The sequence below is a fragment of the Bubalus kerabau genome, chromosome X (assembly GCF_029407905.1).
Source record: "Bubalus kerabau isolate K-KA32 ecotype Philippines breed swamp buffalo chromosome X, PCC_UOA_SB_1v2, whole genome shotgun sequence".
Lineage (NCBI taxonomy): Eukaryota > Metazoa > Chordata > Mammalia > Artiodactyla > Bovidae > Bubalus > Bubalus kerabau.
In genome coordinates, this window is record NC_073647.1 from 91,477,745 (window position 1) to 91,499,699 (window position 21,955).

The 21,955-nt window shown below is 40.1% G+C and overlaps 1 long non-coding RNA gene across 12 annotated transcripts in view; it reads left to right on the forward strand.

Annotated features, from left to right (window-relative positions):
- LOC129638515 (uncharacterized) overlaps positions 1-20,894 on the forward strand; it is a 73,161-nt gene extending 52,267 nt beyond the window's left edge. For 2 of the 12 annotated variants that reach the window (XR_008707867.1, XR_008707868.1), the window contains exons 6-10: positions 1,513-1,634; positions 10,795-16,166; positions 16,661-16,805; positions 17,496-17,572; positions 17,753-20,892. This is a non-coding gene — a long non-coding RNA (uncharacterized LOC129638515). Of the gene's footprint in view, positions 1-1,512; positions 1,635-10,794; positions 16,167-16,660; positions 16,806-17,495; positions 17,573-17,752 lie in introns of all 12 variants that reach the window. The other 10 variants (XR_008707870.1, XR_008707869.1, XR_008707871.1 and 7 more) reach the window with 10 other exon arrangements.
- The last annotated feature ends 1,061 nt before the right edge of the window (positions 20,895-21,955 follow it).

Genomic DNA, 21,955 nt, shown 5'->3' on the forward strand with positions numbered 1-21,955 from the left:
TCCAGGCCTGGTCCTTACCCTAAGCATACAACCTGTGCCTCCCCCCCACCCCACCCCCCACCTCCCCCTACTCGCTGTGGCAGATGTGAGCATCTGGGCTATCTCCACTGGGAGTTGTAGTTAAGGCATGTATTCTGTGGACTTTTTTTCCCCCCTCCCAGTTACGTTGCCCTCTGAGATTCCATAACTCCCCACAGACCTGCTGGTGAGAGAGTGGTGTATGGAAACTTCTCTTCCTTCACGGCTCCCTCCCTGGGACGGCTCTCCATCCCTAACTCTTTTGTCTCTCTTTTTGTCCTTTATATTTTGTCCTGCTTACTTTCAAAGAGAATGGGCTGCCTTTCTGGGTGCCTGGTGTCCTCCACCAGCATTCAGAAGTTGTTTTATGGAAGTTGCTCAGCATTCAAATGATCTTTTGATGAATTTGTGGAGGTTAAAGTGGTCTTCCTGTCCTATTTCTCTGCCGTCTTAGGACCGGCCCCCAGAATCTTTTTCTTTAATGGCAAAACTTGTTTAGGTGGTATGCTTTAGTGTTGTCACCTGAGTTGCTCAGTATATTATACTGCTTTACATGCAGAACTTTTCATGGTTTACTTTTAGTTCAGTGTTGCTATTTAGACTGGGCATATTCTAATAGTATTAACCATTTAGCCTTCATTTGCTCCTCCAGTTTACTGTGTGGAACTTTGTTAACTAGCAAAATAATTTGGTATTAGGATCTGTCAACCATGGACTGATTGGTTCTGGAGGTCCTGTTACTTGCTATATTATGAAACTACAGTCCTATGATTTGTTATACTGCCAATATTAGTTTAATCATGATAAAAAAAATGTATCCCTGAGTTTTATATTGGTGAATGGTCATTATTTCTGTCTTGCTGTTGTTATTTGTTGAACAGCATTAATCTAAACCATAGTCACCAAGGTAATTCAAATATATTTGGTAGGTCTTAGACTTTTTCTGGGGGCTTCCCTGGTAGCTTAGCTGGTAAAGAATCTGCCTGTGATTCAAGAGACCCCAGTTTAACTCCTGGGTCAGGAAGTTCCCCTGGAGAAGGGATAGGCTACCCACTCCAGTATTCTTGGGCTTCCGTGGTGGCTCAGATGGTAAAAAATCCTCCTGCAGTGTGGGAGACCTGGGTTCGATCTCTGGGTTGGAATGATTCCCTTGAGAATGGAATGCTACCCACTCTAGTATTCTTGTCTGGAGAATCCCCATGGACAGAGGAGCATGGAAGGTTACAATCCTTGGGGTCGCAAAGAGAGTTGGACATGACTGAGGGACTAAGCACAGCACAGACTTTTTCTACCATTAAGGAAAAAAAAATTTTTTTTACTGCCTTACATTGGTACAGAATTGTCATGTTTTCTTGTTATTAAAAATAAGTGGCTAGTTGGTGGCTGAGCACCCCTCTGTTATATAGATGTGGTCCTGCTAAGATTTTTCACCACCTATGGTCAAATGTGGTACTTTTCTGGTTTTGAAGTTCTTTGGTGATGGTTTTTTTACAGTGTTGCCTCTGCTACTTCTCTGCTAGATCATCATTTGGCCCAGCTGTATTATGGGATCATCTTCTGACTTCATGGTGTCATTGAAAGGCTTACGTGTGCTAGTGGATGAAAATATTTCAATGGTAAGACTAATCTCCATGTGGTATTTTATCTCAAATCTTTGCCAACATGCTTTGTGTTACGTGTAACACATATTGGGAAGTTTGATGCTGGCACACTTAATTTACCTTAACTTATGGCCAAAATAGGTGAAGGCAATGGCACCCCACTCCAGTACTCTTGCCTGGAAAATCCCATGGATGGAGGAACCTGGTGGGCTGCAAGTCCATGGGGTTGCTAGAAGTCGGACATGACTGAGCAACTTCACTTTCACTTTTCACTTTCATGGATTGGAGAAGGAAATGGCAACCCACTCCAGTGTTCTTGCCTGGAGAATCCCAAGGACAGGGGAGCCTGGTGGGCTGCTGTCTATGGGGTCGCACAGAGTCGAACATGACTGAAGCGACTTAGCAGCAGCAGCATTGTCAAAATACTGGTAACCATTATTTGGTGTCAGTCTGGATTTATAGCTAACAAGGGTCATTTCAGTTTTGTAATAACAAGATTAAATATTTTATAGTAAGAACACTGATGTTAGCAACCCTGCTAATCAGTGCGACTCTGAGTAAGGCAGTTAACTTCTTTAAAAACGAAACAAGACAACTATATTGTGACATAATTAATATACCATAAAAGTTACCCTTTTAAAGTTTCAGTAGTTTTTTGTATATTCATAGAGTTCTGCAACCATCATTATTGTCTTACTGTAAGACATTTTCATTCCCCCCAGAAAGAAGCCCCAGACCCGTTAGCAGTCATTCCTCATTTTCCCTGTTTGCTAACCCTGGAAACCACTGATCTAACTTTTTGTTCCTATGAATTTGTCTCTTCTGGTCATTCATATGAGTGGAATCATACAATATGTAACATTTGTGTTTAGCTTCTTTTACTTAGCATGTTTTGGTGATTTAGATGCTGCTATGTGGTGTCAGTATATTGGGCACCTACCAACCTGGGGAGTTCATATTTCAGTGTCCTATCTTTTTGCCTTATCATACTGTTCATGGGTTTCTCAAGGCAAGGATACTGAAGTGGTTTGACATTGCCTTCTCCGGTGGACCATGTTTTGTCAGAACTCTCCACCATGACCCGTCTGTCTAGGGTGGCCCTACACAGCATGGCTCATAGTTTCGTGGAGTTAGTCAAGACTGTGGTCCATGCCATGAAACAAGGCAAATTGGAAGTCGTCAAACAGGAGATGGCAAGAGTGAACGTTGCCATTTTAGGAATCAGCAAACTAAAATGGATTGGAATGGGTGAATTTAACTCAGATGATTATTATATCTACTACTATGGGCAAGAATCCCTTAGAAGAATGGAGTAGCCATCATAGTCAACAAGAGTCCGAAATGCAGTACTTGGATGCAATCTCAAAAATGACAGAATGATCTCTGTTCATTTCCAAGGCAAATCATTCAATATCACAGTAATCCAAGTCTGTGTCCTGACAGGTAATGCTGAAGAAGTTGAATGGTTCTATGAAGGCCTCCAAGACCTTCCAGAACTAACACCCAAAAAAGATGTCCTTTTCATTTTAGGGGACTGGGATGCAAAAGTAGGAAGTCAAGAGATACCTGGACTAACAGGCAAATTTGGCCTTGGAGTACAGAATGAAGCAGGGCAAAGTCTAATAGAGTTTTGCCAAGAGAACACACTGGTCATAGCAAACACCCTATTCCGACAACACAAGAGAATACGCTCCAGAGTCTTCAGACTCTACAGACATTACCAGATGGTCAGTATTGAAATCAGATTGATTATATTCTTTTTAGCCAAAGATGGAGAAGCTCTATCCAATCAGCAAAAACAAGACCGGGAGCTGACTATGGCTTAGATCATCAACTCCTTATTGCCAACTTCAGACTGAAATTGAAGAAAGTAGGGAAAACCACTAGACCATTCAGGTATGACCTAAATCAAATCCTTTAGAATTATACAGTGGAAATGACAAATAGATTCAAGGGATTAGATCTGATAGACGGAGTCCCTGAAGAACTATGGACGGAGATTCATGACATTGTACGTGAGGCAGTGATCAAGACCATCCCCCAAAAAAGAAATGCAAAAAAGGCAAAATGATTGTCTGAGGAGGCCTTACAAATAGCTATGAAAAGAACAGAAGCAAAAGGCAAAAGAGAAAAGGAAAATATACCCATTTGAATGCAGAGTTCCAAAGGATAACAAGGAGAGATAAGAAAGCCTTCCTCAGTGATCAAATGCAAAGAAATAGAGGAAAACAATAGAATGGGAAAGACAGAGAGCATTTCAAGAGAATTAGAGATACCAGGGGAACATTTCATGCAAAGATGGGCACAATAAAGGACAGAAATGATATGGACCTAACCGAAGCAGAAGATATTAAGAAAAGGTGGCAAAAATACACTGAAGATCTATAGAAAAAAGATCTTCATCACCCAGACAATCATGATGATGTGATCACTCACCTAGAGCCATACATCCTGGAATGTGAAGTCAAGTGGGCCTTAGGAAGCATCGCTACAAACAAAGCTAGTGGAGGTGATGGAATTCTAGTTGAGCTATTTAAAATTCTAAAAGATGATGCTGTGAATGTGCTGCACTCAATATGCCAGCGAATTTGGAAAACTTAGCAGTGGCCACAGAACTGGAAAAGGTCAGTTTTCATTCCAGTCCCAAAGAAACATAATGCCAAAGAGTGCTCAAACTATTGCACAATTGCACTAGTCTCACACTCTAGCAAAGTAATGCTCAAAATTCTCCAAGCCAGGCTACAATAGTATGTGAACCGTGAACTTGCAGATATTCAAGCTGGTTTTAGAAAAGGCAGAGGAACCAGAGATCAAATTGCCAACATCTGTTGGATCATCAAAAAAACAAGAGAGTTCCAGAAAAGCATCTCTTTCTGCTTTATTCACCATGTCAAAGCCTTTGACTGTGTGGATCACAACAAGATCTTCAAGAGATGGGAATACCAGACCACCTAACCCACCTCCTGAGAAATATGTATGCAGATCAAGAAGCAACAGTTAGAATTGGACATGGAACAACAGACTGGTTCTGAATTGGGAAAGGAGTATGTCAAGTCTGTATAATGTCACCCTGCTTATTTAACTTGTATGCTGGTTCATCATGAGAAATGCTGGACTGGATGAAGCACAAGTTGGAATCAAGATAGCCAGAAAAAATATCAATTACTTCAGATATGCAGATGATACCACCCTTGTGGCAGAAAAGCAAAGAACTAAAGATTCTCTTGATGAAAGTGAAAGAGGAGAGTGAGAAAGTTGGCTTAAAACTCAACATTCAGAAAACGAAGATCCTGGCATCTGGTCCCATCACGTCATGGCAAGTAGATGGGGAAGCAATGGAAACAGTGACAGACTTTATTTTGGGGGCCTCTGTCACTACAGATGGTGACTACAGCCATGAAATTAAAAGATGCTTTCTCCTTGGAAGAAAAGTTATGACCAACCTAGACACCATATTAAAAAAGCAGACATTACTTTGCCAACAAAGGTCCATCTAGCCAAGCCTATGGTTTTTCCAATAGTCAGGTAAGGAAGTGAGAGCTGGTCTATAAAGAAAGCTGAGCACCCAAGCATTGATGCTTTTGAACTGTGGTTTTGGAGAAGACTCTTGAGAGTCCCTTAGACAGCAAGGAGATAGAACGAGTCCATCCTAAAGGAAATCAGTCCTGAATATTCATTGGAAGGATTGATGCTGAAGCTGAAACTCTAATACTTTGGCTACCTGATGTGAAGAACTGACTAATTTGAAAAGACCCTGATGCTGGGAAAGATTGAAGGCGAGGAGAAGGGGACAATAGAGGATGGTTGGATGGCAGCACTGACTCAATGGACATGAGTTTGTGTAACTCTGGGAGTTGGTGATGGATAGGGAGACCTGGTGTGCTACAGTCCACGGGGTCACAAAGAGTCTGACACAAGTGAGCAACTGAACTGAACTCATGTAGCATCAGATTCCAGGGCACAGGATGACACAGACCCTGCCCGCCTGCAGCACACACTTAGGGGATGGGGGTGGGGGACAGACATGCAAAACAACCTCTGCCTAATAAGAAAATTGCTGTAATGAAGCAGAATATAAAATGCAGTGGGGATATCAACAGCACACCACTGTCTCAATTGAGTTGAGTGGATTTTTGTCCATTTACTCTTCAAGGAGGACATATGGTTGTGTCCATATCACCCAACTTCTCCATCATAGATGACGTTTTTCCAAGTGCCTCTCATTAAGATTGGGCTTCCCAGGTGGCTCAGTGGTAAAGAATTCCCCTGTCAATGCAGGAGACACTGGTTCAATCCCTAGGTTGGGAAGATCCCCTGAAGGAGGAAATGGCAACCTACATCAGTATTTTTGCCTGGAAAATTCCATGGACAGAGGAGCCTGGTGGGCCATAGTCCAAGGGATCTCAGAGAGTAAGACACAACTGAGTGATAGAACACACACACACACATAGTATATGTTAGTACTTCATTCCAGTTTTTAGCTGAATAATACTCCACTTTATGGATTAACCTTGTTTTATTCATTCATCAGTTGAACGATATTTTGGGTTTTGTGTGGACATTTTCCTCAGTTATTTACTTTGTGTTACAATTGCTTTGTAATATGGCAACTCTCCATATACTCTTTTGAGTAATTGACAGGCTACTAAGGTAACTGCATCATTTTACATTTTCACCAAGAAATTTATGAGGATGTCAGTTTATCTCCATTCTCACTTTTCTTTTATAAATGGCCATCCTGGTGGATGTTAAGTGTAGTTCACTCTCGAACAGCACAGGGGTTGGGAGCACTGTTCCTCCTCACAGCGCAAAATCTATATGTAACTTATAGTAAGCCCTCCATATATGCTATTCCTCCTGAGGTTCCTCATGTGCATGGATTATCTAGTACTACAGTATTTAGTACTGAAAAAAATCCATCTATAAATGAACTCATGTAGTTCAAACCCATGTTGTTCAAGGAACATCTGTATCTTGTATCTCATGTGGTTTTGCCTAGTATATCTCTGTTGAGCAACTTTTTGTATGCTGATTGGCCATTTGTATTTCTTTAGAGAAATGTATATTCAAATCCTATGTTCACTAGAATTGAGTTATATATCTTTTTATATGTTGTTTACATTTTCATTAATAATAAATTCTTTTTAAAAAAATTTATTTTTTAATTGAAGGATAATTGCTTTACAGAATTTTGTTGTTTTCTTTCAAATATCAGCAGGAATCAGGCAGGTGCACCCATGTCCCCTCCTTCCCGAACCTCTCTCCCATCTCCCTCCCCATCCTACCCTTCTAGATTGTTACAGAGCCCCTGATTGAGTTCCCTGAGTCATACAGTAAATTCCCATTGGCTTTCTGTTTTACATATCATATTGTAAGTTTCCATGTTACTCTCTCCATATATCTCACCCTCTCCCTCCTTCCCTCCCCCATGTATATAAGTCTGTTCTTTTTATCTGTTTCTCCATTGCTGCCCTGCAAATAAATTACTCAGTACCATCTTTCTAGATTCTATGTATATGCATTAGGGAACAATATTTATATTTCTCTTTCTGACTTACTTCACTCTGGATAATAGGCTCTAGGTTTGTCCACCTTATTAGAACTGACTCAAAGGCATTCCTTTTTATGACTAATCCGTTGTATATATGTACCTCAACTTCTTTGTACATTCATCTGTCAGTGAACATCTAGGTTGATTCCATGTTCTAGGTATTTTAAGTAGTGCTGCAATGAACACTGGGGACATGTGTCTTTTTCAACTTTGGTTTCCTCAGGGTATATTCCTAGCAGTGGGATTGCTGGGTCATATGGTGGTTTTATTGCTAGCTTTTTAAGGAATCTCCATACCATCTTCCATTGTGGCTGTATCAATTTGCATTCCCACCAGCAATGCAAGAGGGTTCCCTTTTCTCCATACCCTCTCCAGCATTTATTGTTTGTAGACTTTTTGATGATGGCCATTCTGACTGGTAAGAAGTGGTACCTCATTGTAGTTTTTATTTCCACTTCTGTAATAATGAGCAATGTTGAGCATCTTTTCATGTGTTTGTTAGCCATCTGTATGTTGTCTTTGGAAAAATGTCTGTTTAGGTCTTTTTTCCCACTTTTTGATTGGGTTGTTTGTTTTACTGGTATTGAGTTGTATGAACTGCTTGTATATTTTGAAAATTAATTCTTTGTCAGTTGTTTCCTTTGCTATCATTTTCTCCCATTCTGAGGGTTGTCTTTTCACCTTGTTTCTACTTTCTTTTGCTGTGCAAAAGCTTTTAAGTTTAATTAGGTCCCACTTGTTTATTTTTGTTTTTATTTCCATTACTCTAGGTAGTGGGTCATAGAGGATCTTGCTTTGATTTATGTCATCGGGTGTTCTGCCTATGTTTTCCCCTAAAAGTTTTATAGTTTCTGGTCTTATATTTAGGCCTTTAATCCATTTTGAGTTTATCTTTGTGTATGGCATTAGGAAGTGTTCTAATTTCATTCTTTTACACATTGCTGTCCAGTTTCCCCAGCACCACTTACTGTAGAGGTTGTCTTTGCCCCATTGTATATTCTTGCCTCCTTTGTCAGGGATAGAGGAGCCTGGTGGGCTGCCGTCTATGGGGTCGCACAGAGTCGGACACAACTGAAGCCATTTAGCAGCATAGATGCATGGGTTTATCTCTGGACTCTCTATCCTGTTCCACTGGTCTATATTTCTGTTTTTGTGCCAGTACCTACTGTCTTGATGACTGTAGCTTTGTAGTGTAGTCTGAAGCCAGGAAGGTAGATTACTTGAGCTCCATTCTTCTTTCTCAAGACTGCTTTGACTATTCAGGATCTTTTGTATTTCCATATGAACTGTGAAATTTTTTGTTCTAGTTCTGTGAAAAATGCCATTTGTAATTTAATAGGAATTGCATTGAGTCTGTAGATGGCATTTGATAGTTTAGTCATTTTCACAATATAGCAAAGATTAATAACACTAAAAGCTGGTTCTTTGAGAAGATCAACTAAATTGACAAACCTCCAGCCAGACTCATCAAGAAAAAAGAGAGAAAAATCAAATCAACAAAATCAGAAATGAAAAAAGAGAGGTTACAACAGACAACACTAAAATACAAAGGATCATAAGAGAATATTATGAGCAACTACATGCTAATAAAATGGACAACATAGAGGGAATGGACAGATTTTTAGAAAAGTTCAACTTCCTAAGACTGAACCAGGAAGAAATAGAAATTATGAACAAGCCAATTACAAACACCGAAATTGAAACTGTGATAAAAAATCTCCCAAAATACAAAAGCCCAGGGCCAGATGGTTTCACAGGGGAATTCTATCAAACATTTAGAGAAGAGCTAATGCCTATGTTTCTGAAACTCTTTCAAAAAACTGCAGAGGAAAGAACACTGCCAAACTCATTCCGCATGGCCACAATCACCCTGATACAAAAACAGGCAAAGACAACGAAAAAAAAAGAAAATTACAGGTCAGTATCATCATTGAATATAGGTGCAAAAATCCTCAATGAAATTCTACCAAACAGAATTTGACAACACATTAAAAAGCTCATACACCATGATCAAGTTGCGTTTATTCGAGGGATGCAAGGATTCTTCAATATATGCAAATCGATCAATGTAATACACCATATTAACAAATTGAAAGATAAAAATCATATGATCATCTCAATAGATGAAGAAAAAGCCTTTGACAAAATTCAGCACCCATTTGTGGTCAAAGCACTTCAATAAATGGGCATAGAAGGAAACTGCCTCAACGTAGTAAAGGTATATATGATAAGCCCACAGCAAATATTATTCTCAATGGTGAAAAACTGAAAGCATTCAATCTAAAATCAGGAACAGGACAAGCGTGTCCACTTTCACCACTATTATTGAATGTAGTTTTGGAAGTCCTAGCTATGGCAATTAGAGAAGAAAAATAAATAAAAGGAATCCAGATAGGAAAAGAAGTAAAACTCTCACTATTTGCAGATGACATGATACTATACATAGTAAACCCAAAACAAACTATCAGAAAATTACTAGAGCTAATCAGTGAATTTAGCAGTCATGGGATACAAGGTTCAGTACACAGAAATCACTTGCATTCCTATTGATTTCAAAATGCTTCTTCCATCCTGCAAGCTTCTGGGAACTCTGTTTATTGTTTATAGTATATATAACCATTAAAAATCTTCAAACCCTCCAGTGTAGAGGTAACTGTGTTTTCACTACAAAAAGCTCATAGAGATAAGAATCCTTTTCCACTTGATGGTTTTGCTTCAGTTTTAAGAGCAACTCTCTAAGAGGTAGCTAAAGGAGACCATCTAGGATACAGAGAGGTATTAAGTTTAGGTCCTATGAAAAGCATTAAAGGAATTAGAGACATTTAGATTCTGGGAAACAACTCCAAAATGGACAGTTTGTTTTCAGATGTCTTATGAAGTCAAGGATAGTTGGTTTTGTTGCATAAAGGCAATTCTAGTTAATGGAGTAATAGGTTCAAGAAGGTCCAAAGGTGAAAATACTTTTGGAAGTAATAACCTAGTGGAATTTGAGAATCTCCCCATATGAAAGGTTCGATTACATGCACTTTAAGGTCACATTTAAGGAAGAAATGTAAGGCTTTAGGTAGCAGGTCATAGAAGATATCTTGGGTTATGTGGTTCTACTTGGTGGCCTTTAAAGCTTTTAAAGTATTTCTTCCTTCAGGGTCAAGGGTCGCCTGGGAAGCAGGCCACTGGAAAATGAGTTATATTGCACAGTCTACTAATGAATAGGAATGAAATAAGACCTCAGCTGTTGTCCAGAGAGTCTCTGGTCTCTGGGAGCCACCATTCTCTCATGGGCTCAGAGTGATGGCTCTTTTGATTATAGCATAGGTTGTAGATTTAGAACTTCAAGGATGTGGAAGGACCTTAAAAAAAAAAAATCTCATATCTAAAACAGGTTATTTTAATTTGACCCTAATTCAAGTCCTTTTATAATATACCCAAGAAACAGTCTTTTAGCCTCCAAGTAAGGGCACTTAGTAGTGGGGAACTCCCTGAGTTAGTTTGACTCTTCTTTTAAGAGCTCTTTGCAACATTGAGCTAAAATATATCTTTCTACAGTTTCAACTCACTCATTACATTTGTATTATGCCTCAGTTCAAGAATATTGCTTTATTGTTCTCTTTTCTGCATCTTCAGCTTCTCTCTGCCGTCTTTTTGCTGCCATACACTGTGCTGGGTGATGGGGATATGGAGATGAATTAAACATGATTCCTGCCCTCAAGGAGTTCTCAGCCTAGTGAGAGTTTGACATGTACACAGAGAATTACAACAGTATGGTATGCTCTACAATGGAGGTATGTACAAGATACTGTGGGATTCAGAAGAGAAATCATTTGACTGAATCTGGACATGCAAAGGTTAGAGGAACTGATGATTAAGCTGAATCTCAAAAAAAGTAAAGGTTGACTAAGCAGAAAAAGTATGGAGATTAGAAATAGAATGATAAATTGGGAATTACAGTTAGTTCATGAAATTAGGTTGTAAATGTGGGCTGGGAATAGACCTTTATATAGTGTGAAATGAATCAAGTGAAAGTGAAGTTGCTCAGTTGTGTCCGACTCTTGTCGTGTGTGACCCCATGGACTATAGCTCGCCAGGCTCCTCTGTCCATAGGATGTTCCAGGTGAGAGAGTACTGGAGTGGGTTGCCATTTCCTTCTCTAGAGGATCTTCCCGACCCAGGGTTTGAACCCAGGTCTCCCGCATTATAGGCAGACACTTTACTGTCTGAGCCACCAGGGAAGTCTTATTTTGAATCAAAGCAAATTAAATTTGGATTTCATTTTGAGTATTTTAAGAAGGGGATGCTTTTGATGGTCACTGAGATGGTAGTAAGTTATGGAAGATTTTCAGATCTAGACAGGGAGATCAGTTAGAAGGATACTATAGTAGTTAAGATGATAAATGATCTAAAGCTGGAAGGAGTGACAATGAAGATAACCTCTTAAATACAATGTTAAACAAATTATAGATATAATTAGAACATGGGAAAATTCAGGCTTTCAGACTGGCAAATGGGTATCCTCCATCCCCACCTCGACCTTCATGAAAGATCCTTCCATGTTTTTTTATTTAGGCGTTGCCATTGGTTCCTTCAAGACCAGGGCTTGGCTGCACAGATTTTGCAAGTTCCTTTAGGGGGTGGGGCAGCCATATGTGAAATGTCGACTCTAAGAAAGACAACTGAAGAGCCACAGACTTCTCATAGTGTTACTAAGTTCTTGATCCTTCTCATCAGTAGCAGGGCTACCCACACTGTCACGTATCTTCCAAAATATTTTTTACCAAAACTGGAGGCTTTTATACCCTCTCAAGGAAGAAATGGCCTTGGTTGTTATTGTCTTAATGCTTTATTTTGTTTAAGGATTTTTGAATGTTTATGGTTATATCTCCTGGCAAAAAATATTTACAATAATTAAAAATATAAATATATCCTGAATTGATTTTCTTGTTTCTCAAAGCAATATAAATACAATATTTGGCAAATTCTCTCCTTAAGGCTCAGAGGATTCAGAGAATGGCCTTCTGTGACTAGAATAATTGATTGGAAAGTATGTTTAAGTAGACCTTTTGTATTTTCAGTGAACCTTATATAACTAGCCATGCTGAAGAGCAGTGGAGGGGAGAAGGGTTGGAAGAGGAAGCCCTGAGCAGGACAGCAAAACAGTACAGTGACAGTTTGGGCCTTGCACTCAGATCTAGTCTCATACTTACCAGTGTAGTTTTGAGCATGGTTTTTCACCTCTCTGTGGTACTTTATTTCTTCTTATGTAAAATAGAATTAGTGATATCTTTTTGCAATGATGAGTGGGGGTGGGAATATAAGGATTTAATGGGATTATTTGTGTAAATTGCTTGGAACAGATGTGGGGTATGCTGAATGCTATATGAACTGTAGCTGTTGATAATGATGTTAACCTTGACAAGGATTTAAAAAACATAGTTAACTAAAGGTACTTAACATTTTATATTGTCAATAAGGATGTTGGGGTTTGCAAAAGAAAGTAAAGCTACCTGATCTCAAGGTTTTCAGTGGCATGCTAGAGGGAAGTCACTTTTCTGCTGTTTTTTTTTCCCCTCTGCGAAATAGGTTGGGAAACCAGATGACTTTTGTCCATGCCCTGATCACTAATCTATTGCATTTGCTCTTATTTCCAAATATAAAACTGTTGAAATTTTGTATAATACCTAAACTGAATAAAGTTATCCTAAAAAATGTAGAAAAATACTTTGGAATTGGTCAAAACTGGATTTGAAACCTATTACTAGCTATGTGATCTAAGGCATGTTACTTAACCTAATTGAACCTCAGTTTCTTAATCTAATATATAATAATTAATTTGCAGGGTGTTCATGAGGATATTGTAAAGTGTGTGTTATAAGCACGCTATAAATTACAGCTATCATTGTTAGTTCTTGGGACATTCACCGCATGACAGAAACAACAGCAGGCCCTGGTGGCTGGGAGGACTTCATGGATCCAACAGCAACCTGAAGAAATCCTACTCGGATGGATATAATACAACCTGCTAAGTGTCCTAGCACTTATCAGGTTGTATTATCATTGTCCGTGTCTATGGCTCTCGTCTACCAGACTCTAAATTCCTTACAGGCAAGGACAGTGCCTTATTCATCTTTGTATTCGCAGTGCCTAATCCGGTGCACATTGTAGGCCTCATTAAATGTTTGTTGAATGAAAAAATGAATCATCAACAGACATTAATTGGGCGCCTGCTCTGTGATCTCCATGGGCTCATCTTGTCCCCGCCAGTTGCCTACAACGTCCAAGCTGTCTTCAGTATGCTTTCTTCTGAAGCTCACTCCTGTCTTCTAATTCTTTTGCCAAGGACTTTTCTGTGTAGTGCAAAGACAGCAAATATACTTCATCTCAAGAACCATCTCCAGTTGATTGATAGTACCTGTCTTTATTATGTTCTATAAAAACAGTTCTGAAGCCAGGTGTCAACTCAGTATGAAAGAGGATTATAACTAATTAGTGATGTTTGCTGGGGGTGGGGGAAGGGGATTAGCAGCATACGTGCCATATATATGTCATATTTAATATTGTGTTTTCCATGAAATACTCTGTTTCCATGCCTGTATTTTAGTCTTGGCTACTTGCAGATGTTGCATTGCTGCCGCTGCCACCACTGCTGTTACTACACTACACTTGCTACGAGTTGTTCCTTGGGTAGGACCAGAGTGATCATTGATCAGAAACTCATCCTCACAGTCTGGGGTTTGCTCCTGTTGCTGGTATTCACAGTTTTCCCCTTTCAACTTTACCTCAGCTAACCCCTTACCTACATTAACAGGTAGGCCTTTAGTTTATGTTCACCACTCAACAGGCTCATATTTCCTTTTTCTTATTTACTGTGATTAATCATTATTGCTTCATGAGAAGCCTTCTATTAGAAGATGTGACAACTAGAATACACGTTAAACCATTCCATCAAGGCCCTACAGTGAATCATATAAGCTCCCTTTTAATATAGGAGAAAATTGAGCATACTCACACACTAAAAGGCAAGGGAGAAGGGAGATATTGTACATATGGGAGAGAGATGATGACGTATGGCTCTTAGAACATAGGCAGAGGGCTAGCCTTAGATCAAAGGAGTTACCTCTTTACTGGGGCATAGTGATAAGAATAGGAATTAGAAACAGTACTGATAAGGGTGTTGGAGATTTGTAATTGTAGAGGTGGGTGAGAGGAAGCTGACCAGGGACAGGATTACAGAAACAAGAGTCTTAAGAAATATCCAGGCCATATCAAAGTGAGCAACTAGTTTGAAACTTGATTAGAGACTCAGGAAAAGAAAAGGTAATCTTGGGCCATTGTCACAAGTAGCATTCGGTCGCCTAGAATTGATTTTGCTTGATTGAGGGATGGGGCTTTAGGGGCTTCTCAGGTGGCTCAGTGGTAAAGAATCCGCCTGCCAGTGCAGGAGCCACAGGAGATGCAGGTTCTATCCCTGGGTCGAGAAGATCCCCTGGAGGAGGGCATGGCAACCCATTCCAGTATTCTTGCCTGGAAAATTCCATAGACAGAGTAGTCTGGTGGGCTACAGTCCAGAGGGTCACAAAGAGTCAGACATGACTGAATGAGCATGATTGAGGGATGGACAGCTAGCAAGAGAAGAGTTACACACCAATGGATTTGAGGATCCAGACTGTATATGGAAGGAAGGTCAGAGTCTACATAGAAAAAGTGGCCTTAGTATGATCAAGATGGGTGCTGAGTCTTTGGAAAATGGTATGATAGGATCTATATCAGAGACTGAACTTTGGAATGGTAAAATTTAAAAACTGGAGTGATCAAGATACCCGTGATGCTAGGATGTCAGATGGTTGTTTACTTGGGTATTGAAATGACCCAGGATTATAGCAAAAGCCAGGTTAGGAATGAACACTGAGGGCTAGATAAAATAGGTTTCAGTGACTGAAGAATGATCTAGGGGTTGGCACATGACAACTGTGCAGGTGCAAGAGAAGAAAGGATGCAGTGGGTGGAAATTACTAGAAGATGCAAAAACCGTTGTTTGCCCATTGCACTGAGGTTTTGGCTGGCAGAATGCACATCTAAAATGATTCCCTTCTCTATCAAGTGCTTATTCTATGCCTGACATTTTGCTGTGTGCCATATGTTTCTCCCTTTTGGTCTGTCACATATCCTGTGTGAAAATAAACAGCAATCCCAGGCGAGGGTTAGGGTTAGACTGCTGGCCCTTAGCACTGGTGCAATCCTGTTGCTGTCTCCTAACTCTTTGAAAGAGCAGAAGGCTGGTCATCTGAAAGTGTCAGAAAAAGATTTAGGATCAAAATTTCTCCTTGACCTTGATGTAGCTTGATTACATGGTACATGCTTTTGTTGGCTGTGTTCCATAATATGCTTTGGCCTCTGAGCCTCTGAGTTGAGGAGTGAACTAGAACTGTCCTTTAAAAGATAGGCACAGTTCCTAAAAAACACATATTAATTCAGAACAAGACACAGTCCTATTATCTAATTGAGCTTTTAAGGTAAAGAGTAGACAAAAGAAAGCCCACATCAGTGGATGAATAACAAAACCACTTTGTAAAAGCCATTTAGGGTCAGGATACATCCAGTTTAGTGGCCCTGTTGTAGATGTTCCCTGTGTTGTTGGGAAGGAGGGCTGGAAATTGATGCAAAGAAATAGCCCTTAGAACTTGGAAGGTAAAGTTTAGGGTGAGTCTCTGGGAGCCCTCTGACACCGCATGCAGTCCTTTTTCTTTTGTTATAGTCTTCAAACAAGTCAATATTCCAATGAAGGTTTAGAGCCAGTGTGTTAGAGTGACCAGGCCTTCAGACAGCCTATCCCCTCCTGTGGGGGCTGCGATATATTTATTCCTCAGGAGAAGCTGGTAGAAGACTTCATGAAGGAGAAGAAAAGGAAAAAATTCAAAGGATGACTACAGCCTCTTCATCTCAGCTTTGCAAAGCATGACTCAACAGAGAGATCACATTCTTGAAGACTCTCCAGACCACAGGTTGCTCTTTTCAATTGCATACTTAGCCCTCTCAGTTCCTTTCTGTTTTCAGAAGTTGTACTCTATGTGTATATATGAACTATCACTTCCCATAAAAAGGACCTCATGTAGTCAAAAACTGCCAGATCTCCAATGCTGAAATATAGAATATAGGCCCCCAGAGATGAGTTTTAAGTTTCAGCAACATAAAACCCCAGCTTTATGGAAGGAAGGCAGTTAGTTGATTTGAAAGTAACCCCAGCCCCTGTGTTTATAATCCTTTTTCCTTCAGTCCCATGACTGAGATATACTGATTAAAGCAAATAAAAACCGTAACTTTCTACTTCCTCTGGCACTGGGAGTTTTTCTCCTTCACTATCACTTCTTTCCATCTGTTAAGAACCAAGGAGGTATGAATGCTAAAGTTGGGGTTGAATTTGTCATAATTACTGCTTTAGTTGGGGAATACTCATATTAATCAGCCTAATACCAACTCCTATCTTATCTCCTGGCAGCCACCACAGACACTAACCACGGCCAGCAACTGGACCTCAGCCCCGGGATTTACTCTTGATGTCTCAACTGATTATGAAATCAGTAGGAGAGCTTGTATCCCTTTCTAACTTGCTCATCAGAGATTTTAAGATTTGCATACATGTGGTATGTAAGGACACAAATCTTAGGGGTTAATAGTAAACTGTCAGGAGTCCTGGTTACTTTTTGTCTCTTGGAAATGGGAAAGATAGGGTATGGGAAAAGTGGAAAGTCTTATACCTCTCAGATATTCTCAATGATTGCTCAGGACACCCATAATCACATCTTCTGATGCCTTATCTTATATCATGCCTCTCCTTTCTTCAGAATCGCAGTGCACTCCTTGCTCTCTCTAGCCACTTTTCATTTCCTGCTCCATGCTGATGGGTTTTAGCAAGTGTTTTTTCTTTCCCTTCCCCCAGGCCATATGTCTGTAACAGGCCCCAGCTGGGAAGAGCCTTATTGTGAATGAGTGAATGAAGCTTCAGTGAATCTTGGGAGTGACCTCATGTTTCTCTCTGGATATGTGGAGAGAAGGAGTGCAGTGCAGAGAGGAAGGAGAGGGAAACTATGATATCCCATTATAGAGTAACAAATGCTTGACATTTTAGTGGGTATTAGACCTAAAAGTCTACATGATTGAAGGAAGCAAACCATGATCTCTGCTGTTTGTGAGTGAAGATAGGAATGAACTCATTTCCTTGAAGAATGAAGGGAGGGAGGGAGGGAGAAGAGAGAACTGAAGGAAGTCATAAAATCCTTTACTTAATTGGAGGAAGCACTGAGACTCACTTCATGAACTTGTACTTTTTAAAGGTAGATTGAAGATAAGTTGTTGTGCTGCACTATTTCTGTTGCTACTCGTGCGGGTCACTACCAGCCTCTCTTCTCAGGTAGGTCTGCCTTTGTGGAGGTTTCTGTTGACCTTTATAAAGAAAGAACCCCCAAAAAAGTTTGCAACTTAGAAGAACCCTCTGGTTCAATGACAGGGTGTTAAAGGGGTTGAGGACAGAGGAAATGACACAAATAGTACCATATAGCTCCATTTTTATTTTATTTTTTCTTTTTAATAGGATTAATGGGCCAGAAACCGTGGGCAGAATGACTTCAGGCAACCCCAAACACCAGATATTGGCATAAGAAAACAGTACAATGAAAAGTCAATACTTGGACCTTTGTCATTCCACAAAGCATGATATACTATCTAAAACAAAAAAGAAGAGCTGCTTTGGAGAAGGGTTTTAAAAGATTGTTTCATCAGAAGAAAGATTTAGAAGAGGGGAAACTTCCAGTTATATAAGATGGGCATTTTAGCTTTTAAAGACATCTGTTCCCTGTGTAGGTCATTGAGATTGATACCAGGAGCAGACTGTGGCTGCCAAAGCCAGTTTAACTAAGTGGTTTCATGCTCCTAGAGAGATGGTGTCACTCTCTTGTCTCTCACTTTGGCGGATATTCATCTGCAATGAGTCCAGTACCTGAAGGAGCAAGAGAACAACAAGTATACAGGGGGACAACAGTATGGCCTTCTGAGTGAAGATAGCAGCGGAAAATGTCATGAGATTGACTGCATTGGGCTGGGCTTGTTCTTTTTTAAAAAAAAAAAAATAGTCTTATTTTTGATGATAAAAGTAACAGGTGGTCATAGTTAAAAAAATAAAGTGAAAGGTATAAATAAAAAAGTAAAGAATATAATTTTACAACTCAAAATCTTAACACTTGCATGTTTCCTTTTACAACTTTAAAAAAGTGTAACAGTTTAAAATTGACATTGTACTTGTTAATCTCCAACTTGCTCATTTGAAAATAAATAAGCATTTTTCCATGTCATTAGAATTACTTAAAAACACTATATTGTGTCACATAATATTTCATATGAAAAATCCACCAAGCAACTGAGAGCTCTTTTCAGTTATTGAGAAATCACATATACAAATCAACAGCATACAGAAGATTTAAACAACACAAATTACAAGCCTTACAAAATGTGAATGGAAATATATACACTTCTGACTTGAGTTACAGAAAACACAATTCATTTGAAGTACATTTGGAATGCTTGCAAGAATTGATTCTTGGGAGAAAGAACAAGATGGCAGAAAATAGGATGTAAAGCTCACCCTCTCTCATAAATAAAACAAAAATACATCTACATGTGGAATAATTTTCACAGCATATCTATTGAACACTGCCAGAAGACCTCTGACTGCTAAAAAGGCAAGAAAGTCACAGTGTAACTGGGTGGGAAAAAGGAAAGCAAGAAAGGAATCAAGATGGGACCTGCACCCCTAGGAGGGAACTGTGAAAGAAGAAAAGGAGTTTCACAGCCTCAGAGGAAAATGCAATAGCCATTTCTCTGCAGCCAGAGCAGAGGGAGAACTGCACAGATGGTCAGTGCTGATGTCCTGCACTCCTCAGCCTGACACGCACATCTTCCAGTGCTGGTGGAGGCTGGATACTGAAACTCGGGCTTCAGAGATAAAACCCTGTGAGAGGACTGGGATAGGCTATGGGTAGACAGGCTGGGGAAGGAGTAGGAATCCTACCCGGGTCCAGCCCTGGTTGGATCCAGGGATTCCCTCAGGATGATGGCATTGGCGATTAAGGGATAGCAAAGGCTGAGAGATTTATTAGAGGCTCAATAATAACTGGTTTACGTGGGAAATCAATAAAGTTCATGACACCAAACTTGCTCTGACCACGGAGGCCGCAGGTGCCCTCTCGAATAGCGGAAGGTGCCCCACCTTAGGCACCTTCTCGAGTGGGTCTTAGAAGCCCAGGCAAATAAGTGGTCACAGAGGACCCCCGGGCTCCAAATTATTTTGGCATGAAGGAAGAACAGAAGAGAAAAGGAGGAAAAGGAAACAACGACACAGGGAGACCAAGCTTTGGTGAGCAAGGCCCATAGCTTTATTTTCAACAGGGGCTTTTATACTATAAGTTGCACATAGAGGATAATGGGGGTGTGAAATCATGCAAAGTCAGCAGTCTTTGATCCTTATTGAGACCAGGCTTTCTTTTCTGTAAATTTATGGTATACAAATACAAAAAGATTTACATCATCTTCTGGCCAGAAGGCCTATTAACATTTTATGACTCTGACAAAGGTTTGTCAACCATAAGACTTATTTTCTCTAACAGTAATTATTTTAAAGTTTGGCGCCATCCTCCAAAGGTGTTAGATAAAGTTACATTCCTATAGGGCAGAGGTGCAGTGGGTTTACAACAAAGGAAAGAATTTATTACCTTAAGGGTCTAAAGTCGCTAACACCAAGGCCACTACTTATTTTTTCTACATACCAACTAAATTAATACACATTCAAGGATACAATACAGGGGATGTGGAAACTTGGCAGCAAGCATCGGCTCATCAATGAAATCTTCTACTAGTTTTATTCTGACAGCTTCTAACTCTCTGAGAGGCTCTAAGCTATTTGAATATCTTAAGCTTCCCGTGCTTCTCGCAGTTGGGAGACTGTAAACAATCGTATGCATAGCTGTAGGAGTCCCGGTAAACTTGTCAGGCAAGTTAGCCATCTGAGGGGTTTGTGAACTAAAACACTCTTGTCACGCCCAGGAGCTTTATTAACTGGAGCTGTAAGTTAACTCTTTCAGAGAGAGAGATGGTGGTGGGGGACAGCCCCCTGTAAAGTCAGAGGTGTAGGTGAAAGCACAAAGCAGTAAAGCAGGCAGACTCTGGTTTTGGGGTAGACGCTCAGGCAGGCCCAGAGGGGCACCCCTCGAGTTCTGGCACACCTTGCCCACCAGAACTTTCCCACATAATCTTGTTATGGGTGGGGACTCCCGTGCTGTCTCCCGGCAGAATCCAGTGCAACTGTGGCTGGGAGTGTAAGCGGAGGAAGCCTGGGCCACCTTAGAGTCCAGTTGCCATTGTTTGTGGGGTGTATGAGGGGAGGGATTGCACTGGATTATAGACTTTTTCCCTGTGTGAATGCTCACAGAGGGCAGAACACTACCTACACAGGCTCCAGGGACTGTTGGAAATCACTACCACCTGCCCAGATACCAGGAGTGGTCCTGGGCCCCTGCTGACACCCATCCAAACTCAAGGAGTGGTTGTAAACTCCTGTGCTACCATCATATGTCCCAGGTGTGCACCTGAGCTGTCTGCCTGAGCTGAGAACCCCAAGGTCAGGCACCCACCACTGCATCTGCCCACCCCCTATCAAGGGGAAAACAGCAAAGGCTAAGGAAAGGGGCAAAAGACAAATAATTCTCCAAGACCACAATTGATGTATCTCCTAAACTTAGGTAAATATAGGTGAAATGGAGCAGAGGAACCACTCCCAGTTAAAAGAATGAGCATTTCCCTGAAAAAAATTAACAATAAAACAGGCCTCTTCAGTATAACAGACACGGAGTTCAAAAGGGAAATAATGAAAATACTGAAGGAATTAAGGCTATCTACAGAAATGCAGAGTACTGTAAAAAGGAACCAGAAACTATAAAGAAGAACAATTAGAAAACTCGTTTTGCAGAGAAAAGCTCAACTAAGGCCAATGAAAATCAGAATGAACAATGGAGAAGAATGAATAAGTGACTTGGAATATAGAAAAATGGAAATCATCCAATCAGAATAGCAGACAGAAGGCCAAATTGGGGGGAAAAAATGAAAGCAATATAAGAGACCCATGGGATAATATAAAGTGTGCCAAACAATGCATAATAAGGATTCCAGGAAAAGAAAGAGAAAGGGGGTGTCAAAAATATATTTGAAGAATTTATGCCTGAAAACTTACAAAACCTAAAGAAGGAAACAGAAATCCAGGTACAGGAAACACAGAAGATGGATGCTTGTTTATCCCAAACAATATAAACCCAAACATATCTACACCAAGACATTTTAACTGAAATGGAAAAAGTTAAAGATGGGATTCTTAAGGAAGCAAGAGAAAAACAGTTAATTATAAAGGAACCCCCATAAGGATAACAGCTGATCTCGCTACAGAAATGTTGCAGGCCAGAAGGAAGTGGAAAGATATATATTCAAAGTCCTGAAAGGGGAAAATCAACAACTAGGATACTCTACCCACTTAGAATAGGAGAGAGGAAGAATTTATCAGAGAAGCAAAAAATAAGAATATAGCAGTACTAAAGGAAATACTGGAAGTTCTCTAGAAAAGAAGTAAAAATACATAGGAAAGGGAAAATCATAACTGGAAAATAAGTCAATACACAGATTTGAAAAAAAGAAAATGTGTAAAAGTGATAACCACAATGAACAGCAAGAAAAAAAAAAGATGTAAAAGAGGACA